A 7,772-nucleotide genomic window follows, 5' to 3' on the forward strand; every position below is an offset into this window, starting at 1 on the left:
ACCCTTCTCACGCGCTTGGAGCCGTCGGTGGGAGCAGGGCCCCGACCTGCAGAAGTCCCTCTCTGAGCGCGGCGAGGTGATCCAACCATACTGCTGAAGTCAAAGTACTCTTTCTAATCCCCCCGCCCCGTTTCTCTTTCTTTCCAGCTTTCGTCCTCTGCCTCCCCCCGCCCCTCCCTCTGTTCCCACCCCCCTTCTGTTTCTCTTTCTCCCCTCTGTCATAAGAAAGTGACTGTGTCCTCGAGGGGACAGTTTTCTTATGCCATTTTATACACTGTGCTTCATGTTTAGAACTTTTTTGCACTAGTTCCTATTACATTTATTTTCCAAACCGGTTTGACAAAAAACAAACAAACAAACGAACGGGAAAAAAAAAAAAAAAAAACCGACAGGAAAAAAAAAAAAAAAACAACCGACAAAACCAACACAAAACCATGCTATAATTCAGTTGTATTAAAAATATTATCCTACTACTCTCTGTGTTCAATAGTCTCTGTACCTGTAATGCTTTCAGTTCTGTTGTATCCGGGGCAGAGGTTTGCTCCGCTCCTTGTTTAACCCAGTACAGAAATAAAATGTTAAGAGTTGACCACCCCCTCCCGCTGTCTGTGCCTCGCTCGGGGCGTGCAGGTCCGTGCTCCGCTCCGGCCACGGCAGCGGGGGGAGCGGGGGGGGGTGGGGGACCACGCGCTGCCTCGCTGGGTCCGGTTTCGTAACCTTCCTTCGTGTTCTTTTGTTTCTCGCCTTCCCATTTTTTTTTTTGCCACGGGGCTCACCTCAGAACAATAGGGGCAAGGACTGTCACCACGAGATTCATCACGGAGCAGTGACTAAGCCAGGGTATCCAAACTTCGCCCGGCTGAAGCCCACACCCACATGTAATCTGGAATTAATTCGTCTGGACAACAGAGCTCGGCATGCGGCAGAGCCGGGGTGCTCCGCTCCGAGCACAGCGCTGCGTGCGCGTCTGCAAAGCTCTGAAGTCGCACTTCAGCCGTTCCCTGCCCGAGCTGAGAGCTCTGGGATCGGGAAGAAGATGGGGAGAGGAGAGAGAGGAGGGCACGAAGGGGACATTAAGGTTAAAAGGGTGATCGATCGGCGCAGACGGCAACTGCAGGGAGCCAGGGGCTCTGCTGGAGAAACAGACGGGGAAAAGTGGGGGCACGGGGGGCACTAGTGGGGCATGGGCAGCCAGGTGGGGATGTCACCGCACTGCCCCTGTGCCAGGCGGCTGGAGAGCCCCTGATCTGCTGCACGGTGCTGGGGGCAGCAGTGGGGCACAGGTGTGCTAACCACCCCCCTCCCATCTGTCTGCAATTGCCAGCAACTAACCTTACCAGATAAATGTGCTGCTGGGGGCACCTCCCCTCCCACTAGTTTGGAGGAAGCAAACCATGTGTAGCCCCTGGGGAGGGGTCTTCAGAAGCAGCATGTGCAAGAGCTCTGTTCCCAGGTAACCTCATTTTTTTGGGGGGGGGGTGAGTGTCACAGGGGAGCACAGGTGGTGCTACACTGGGTGGTGGGGTCTTTGTCCTTAAGCCCCTTGTTCTGCTTTGTTCCAGGCTCGTTGCTTCGATCTTAGCAAGAACCTGGAAAGCAGATGCATGCAGGTACAAGCCTTGCTGTGCACTTGGGTTCCCTCGTTCCTCCCTTTTTATGGAGGAGGGTCTGCAGAGCCTTGGGTGAGCCCTTGGCTGTGCTGCTGGCACAGGCTGTGCAGGAGCCCACATGGACCAGAACAAGCTGCCTCCTCCATGTCCCTGGCCACGTAACGGGGTGTTCACTTGCCACCTGGTGCAGAACCTGCTGCTAGCTGGTGCCTGGAACAAAATGAGCCTCTAGGAAGGGGAGGAATGCTACATCCAAGTTCTATGAAAGTGGGTTTATATCACTTTTCCCTAGAGGTCCCTCCTGCAGGAGGCCAGAAGTGTAACCTGGAGCACCGAGCCCTGGTGCCCCTGACATATAAAAATAAGGCCTAGTCAAAATGGGCTCCAAGGGGAGGAGTGTGCAGGAGCTTCTGGTGGAGAAGCATGGCTGACAGCAGCGAGGGGTTCTCCCCTCACTTGAGTAGAGGGGACCACGCTTAGACTCAGAGCAAAGCATACACAAGGGGCTGTGTCCAGAGCAGCTCTCGGGTGCGGTAAATGGGCTGAGGACACGGTGCATCACGCTTCCTGGGAGACGAGCTGAGGGCCAGCGCTTCCTTCAGGCCACACGCCACTGCATGAGTCATAGAAACACGGAACACCCCAAACTGGAAGGGACGCACAGGGGTCACATAGACCAACCCCAGACTCCACGCAAGGCCACCCGCACCCTACGGCTGAGAGCGGTGTCCCAGCACTCCCTGGGCACTGGCAGCTCGGGGCCGTGCACGTCACCCTCTGGGGCAGAGCCTTTCCCTGACTCCCCAGGCTGAGCCGAGCAGCGGGGATCTCCCGCTACGCCCCAACGCAGCGGCTCGGGGACGGCGCCGGGCGGCGAGGGCGCTCTCGGGGGGTGCAGTACCTCGCCTGGCCGCCAGGGGGCAGCACCACGCCGCCCGCCCGTCCCACCTGCGCGGGACGCGCTGCGCCTTTGTCAAGGCGGAGTGCCGAAAGCAAGCAGCGCCGTGTTCGAGCACGGGCATCATCGTGCGACTTCACGGTTCCACTTCAGAACCGCTTCAGAGCTCCTGAAGCTCCTTTGCCTTCTCTGGGTGCGCAGCCGCTCGGAATGGTGAGAATCGGGCCACGCGTTATCGTGGGCTCCAGCTTTGACCCCAGCACTTGGACACGAGATGATGAATCCCAAGAGATGCCTCTGAGCCGTTGTTCCTCGCTGCAGGAACACAGTGTCAGGCCGTGCCCTCCTCCAGGCGGGGAGCTCGTGGCTGTTTCAGGCCCTGTCCGTACCCACTGTGTGCAGCCCAGCGTGCCCTGCTGCTGGGACGAGTCCTTCCTTGGTTCCTTTTCACTTCTTTGTGCTTTCTGCAGGGGACCCAACAGGTACTTGGTGTTGATGGATGGGTTTTGTGACTGGAAAGTTGGTGCGATGACTCCTCAAATGGCCAATGAAAATCTTGTAGCGAGTGCTGAAGAAGTTATTAATGATTGTAAGTTCCCACAGCTTTTGCCTGGAGGCCTCCTTTGTTCTCTTCTTTGTCTAAAACTCGTATGAAGTAAGAGCTCACAATTTACTTTGCATTAGCAGTCCCCTTGCTGTAGCAGAGCAGGCGCTGCCTGGCTGGGCTGTAGGTGGATCCGTGCGAGGTGCTCTGAGCAGGATGGGTCTTTGCACTGCATTTCTTCCTGGGCTCTCCTTTGCTTTAGCTCATGACCTCGGTGCTGCACATGGTCCATGGCATCCTGTTAGATTTCGGTAACTGAGGGAAGTCTGCATCATACTGATGCTGCCTTCACTGAAAACATCGATGCCTGCAATTCAGCTTTATCCGCATTAACTTTAATTTCTTGGGCCTGGAGGAGACTTCCCTCTTGCAGCCCAGTTCCAACCAGGGAAGATCTGCCTCCTGCTGCCATCCTCAGCAAGCTGCTGTTCCTTGCTATGAAGGCAAACTGGGAAGTGCTCTCCTGGTGAAGGTGGGAGCTCACAACGAGATTCTGGAGGTGAACTTGGTGGCGTTAGAGGAGCGGTGGCTGCGCCATGCCCAGGATGCTGCGTGTGCCACCGGGTGCCCAACGCCTGGTGCTGGGTGACCCAGCCCTTGCACCGCCCTGGGGCAGCGTCCTGCAGAGAGAAGCGTGCAGGAGGTGCTCTTCCTTTTGAAGAGGGAATGGTGATGTGCTAGCAAGGATCTCAGAGCCTCTGTGAGCTGATAAATCCAAAAGATGCCGGATTGCATCAGAACCATCTTCACTGTGAACAACCGAGACAAGACCTGAATCAGGTAACAGAAGTTGCTGTGTGCCAGTGCTGCGTGTGGCAGAGGTGTCTTCATGTCATGCTGGGCACGTCGCCCACTTACACCCTGCCTTCCCTGTCCGCAGTGGCCTCCTTCATGTTTCAGTACAAAGTGATGCTCCCATGTATGCACTGATGAGGATGGCTGCTTCCCACTGCCCCTCAGGCTCAATCTGCTGCTCTTCCCAATTTACTCCAGTGGTCTCTAGAATCCTGCTGCTGCCCACCCCCGTGGCCTTGTTCTGTTACCCAGACTCCTTCCCTCTGATGACTTCCTTGCTCCGAAGCTGTTTGGTGTTGGCCCACGCAGTCCTGGGGATTATTTGACCATTGCTACCCCAGCATTTGCTCCTTGCAAAACCCATCAGTGCCCCGTCCTCCCCAGCAGCGCCTCCGCTCCGCACCACGGGAAGGCTGCAGGTATCCCCGCAGTGAGCAGCGTGCTGCTGCCAGGGATCCCCTGACACGTTGGCGTTCATCAGCCTGTCAGCATTCAGCTTTTTCTCTTCCATCCTCCCGGGGGGGGGGGATGGCCTCTGCTCCTCGCACGGCAGCCATCCTGCAGCAGAGTTGCAGACAAGCCCGGCAGCAGCGCCAGCTCTGGGAGCTGTGCTCGGGGTGAGCCCACGCGCGGGGCTGTGACTGCGCTGGCATCGGCCGTGGTGCAGCCGGGAAGCCAACGAGAACCTCTTTATATAAACTCCATTTTCTGGTTGTTGGTTTTTTTTTTTTTCATAAAAGCCCTTCTAATTTGTACCAAAGAGGCTCGAGCATGCCCCTGGGACTGGTAAAAATAATAATAGCTTAAGTGGTAGAAGACTGTGAATTTGAAACAGAAGGTTATGAGACTTAAAAGTATTACAAAAACGTCAACATTGTATATCAATAAATGTAATTTAGATATACAAAGGAGATAGCGGAGACTTAAACAAAGAACTGTCAAGCTTTACCTCTTCAGATCTCCTTGAAACAAAGCAGATGTCTTCATCCAATTGATCCTGAGAAGCCGGCCTTCGCATCCAAAAGCATTTCATTTAAAAAAATCACAAATGAATTACTCATTACAAAAATTACATGGTTTGCTATTTTTCAATCATTTTTTTATTCCGAGATGAAACACACATGTTTGTGTTGGCCGCTCCAGCGCAGCGCTCCCCAACGCTGGGAACAGGGAGCTGCGGCCGTGCAGCGGGAGGCGGAGGCGAATGGCTCTCATTAAAGGGCTCTCATTACAGCCCTATCTGCTGGCTGCTTGAAAAATGCCCTGGTAATAAGCGGTTTAATTGTGAGTACTGCGTGCCGTAACAAATGGCTGCTGCCTCCTTCCAAATCCTCCGCCAGTCGTCCAAGTGTCCCTCATCAAACCCTGATCCAACGCGGAGTCTGAAGAGGAAATTGCTGCTTTAAGGCCCTGTTACCACGGGATATTACGTCTGAGCCCTGTGATCTTTCTCCTCGCATAAAGCTGTGACTGTTGGGATACATCTAAGAACAAGCGCTCGGGTTTTCCTTCCCTGGGTTATTGCTGTCACACGTTCTGGGTGCTGAGGCTGCAAATCACTGCCCTGGCTCAGCCCAGGGCCTCAGCCCTCGGGGGTCCCTCGGCCCAGGGCCCTGGTGTGCAGCTCCTGGTGGCCCCAGGGTGAGCAGGAGGCAGCTCCATGTGTCTGCCTTATGTCTGCTCCCGCTTGGACAGAAATTCCTGGGATTTGCCCTTTGCAAAGGCAATGCTTTGGGTGGTCACCCTGAGGTGTCTCAGTGCCGGGGTTATCCCAGCCGCAGCTCTTTGGGCAGCGTGGTGCCTGAGGGGGGGTGCTGTGCAGAGGTTCAGCTCACGTCACCTTGAAGTAAGGCCACAGCGCTGTGCTTGGTACACTGCCATGCCCAGGGTGTGACCTCGCTTCCAGCCCTCAGCAGTGGGGTGCTGCACCAGGACGTGTCCTGGAAGTGCCCTGGAAACCCTTCTCCCTGTTGGTGTGCATGCATGTTTCAGCCCCTCTGTGCCTTTGGTTGGCACATCACGTGGGCAATCATTTCATCAGGATCATTCCTCCAAAGAGGTAACCTGGGCCATGCGTTATCAGAGGCAAACGTTACATGACCAGAATTCTTTGCAGAGGAAACCACGGTGTGAGCCTCAGCCTGAGCACCGCGTGCAGGGAGATCCCACTCAGAAGGAGCTGCTCTGCTTGGTGGGGGCGTGGAGGGGGTGCACCTGGGGACCTCCACCCCAGAAGCTGAGCGGTGGCTTTTCTGCAATGAGCCCAGAGCTGTGGCAGCGGGCAGGAGAGAGGGGGGGGGGCCAGCACAGAGCTGCGTGCTCCCCTGCTCTCCCACGGGCTGCTGGGGGCCGAGCAAGGAGCAGAGCAGGCTGCGGGCTCTCCAGAGCGTGCCTCGCACACAGCGCAGACCGAGGCTGCTCCGGGCCAAGATCCTATCGCCTCCATTCCCAACACTGCATCCCGACGCCGGCCCTCGAGGCCGATTCTCGCTGGCATCCCGCGACCCCGCGGTCGGGAGCCCGGGGCTGGGGGCGAGCGGCGGGCGTTGTATAACACAGAGTGGAATATCACTGCTGCAGCCAGGATGAGTAAGAGAACAGCTGACGCTGGTCACCGGCTGCAGTTCCGTGCGGCCGAGGGAGGGGGAGGCTGAGAGGCGGCTGCACAGTTGAAAAATAAAAGACAATAAGTCTATAAAAGTTTAAGAACTGAATAGATTCCGAACATTTGCTTTTCATTATCACCAAATAACATATAAATAAACATACGACAGAACCGAGAGCAGCATCCTAGCCGCCCTCTCCAGAAGGAGCTGTGTGTAGGCTGAAGTGAGCGCTCTTTGCCCACACCTCCTCCCCGTGTGCTCCGCAATGGGAGCGTGGCTCCGGCTGAGCTCTCACCTGAATGCAAAGCCAGGTGTGCGGGCAGGAGAGCTCTGCTGGCTGGCCTTCCAAGGCAGAAGGGTGGGGGGAAGGCTGTGGACATAAGCACCGCCAGTCCGTGCACTGATTTGCTTTCTCTGTGTAAAAAGGGCACAAGCAGAACCTAATTCTTCTTCTTGTCATTATTGCATGTTGGTAATCACTAGTGCAGCCTAAAAATGATGCCCGTGAAAAACAGTTGTTCTTGGTTTTCCTTTTCCCACGTCTCACGATGCAGAACGAGCCCCTCGAGTGATGCTCGGCACGTGGCAGAACAGATGGTTCAGGCTTAAAATGCAGCGGGTGCTGCGCTGTCGCCGTCACAGCGCTCTCTGCTCCGGCTCTCCCGTGCACATCCCACCCATGGAAATCCAGAGCCTCAGCGGCCGAGCTGCTTTGCAGTGACCACCAGCCCCGGGGCAGGGGGAGGTGGGACTGGGGGCCGGAGGAAAGGAACGGGCAGCTCTGCAGCTGCAGATTGAAATGGCAGAACTTGTTGGAATCCCCACGGGTGCGGCCGCACGCTGCTCTCCCCACGCGGATGCACTGCTCAGTGCCTGCAGCCGGGCACAGCCTCCATCACTGCACGGGCAGAGCCCGCAGTGGTCAGGAGTACAGCCTTAAATAAACCAGATAACACCAGAAATGTCAGCCCTGACAGATGGCTGTAGCTGCAGCGGTGGGTGGAGGCTTTCTGAAAGTCAGGATGCTTTGTCCTAAGGGCTCACAGATGCATCTGAGGACGCCCTCTCAGCACGCTGTGATTTCAGGTTCTGAGAGGCTGCGTTCTACGAAGGTTGCTAACATCACTGTGAGAGCAGAGGAGATGGCTTTCCTGCAGTTCAGCAGAGTTTTCCTCAAAGGAAAGTCATGAATTCCAAAGCTTTTAGGTCACGCATGTTAAAATCCACTCTACTGCTGCAGCAGATACAACAGCTGGTGC

The 7,772-nt window shown here is 55.9% G+C and overlaps 1 long non-coding RNA gene across 1 annotated transcript; it reads left to right on the forward strand.

Annotated features, from left to right (window-relative positions):
* LOC110403461 lies at positions 1,386 to 5,787 on the forward strand. The gene is made up of 2 exons (XR_002441678.1): positions 1,386 to 1,453; positions 1,563 to 5,787. It is a non-coding gene; the product is annotated as an uncharacterized LOC110403461 (long non-coding RNA).

The sequence above is a fragment of the Numida meleagris genome, chromosome 8 (assembly GCF_002078875.1).
Source record: "Numida meleagris isolate 19003 breed g44 Domestic line chromosome 8, NumMel1.0, whole genome shotgun sequence".
In the NCBI taxonomy this organism is placed as follows: Eukaryota; Metazoa; Chordata; class Aves; order Galliformes; family Numididae; genus Numida; species Numida meleagris.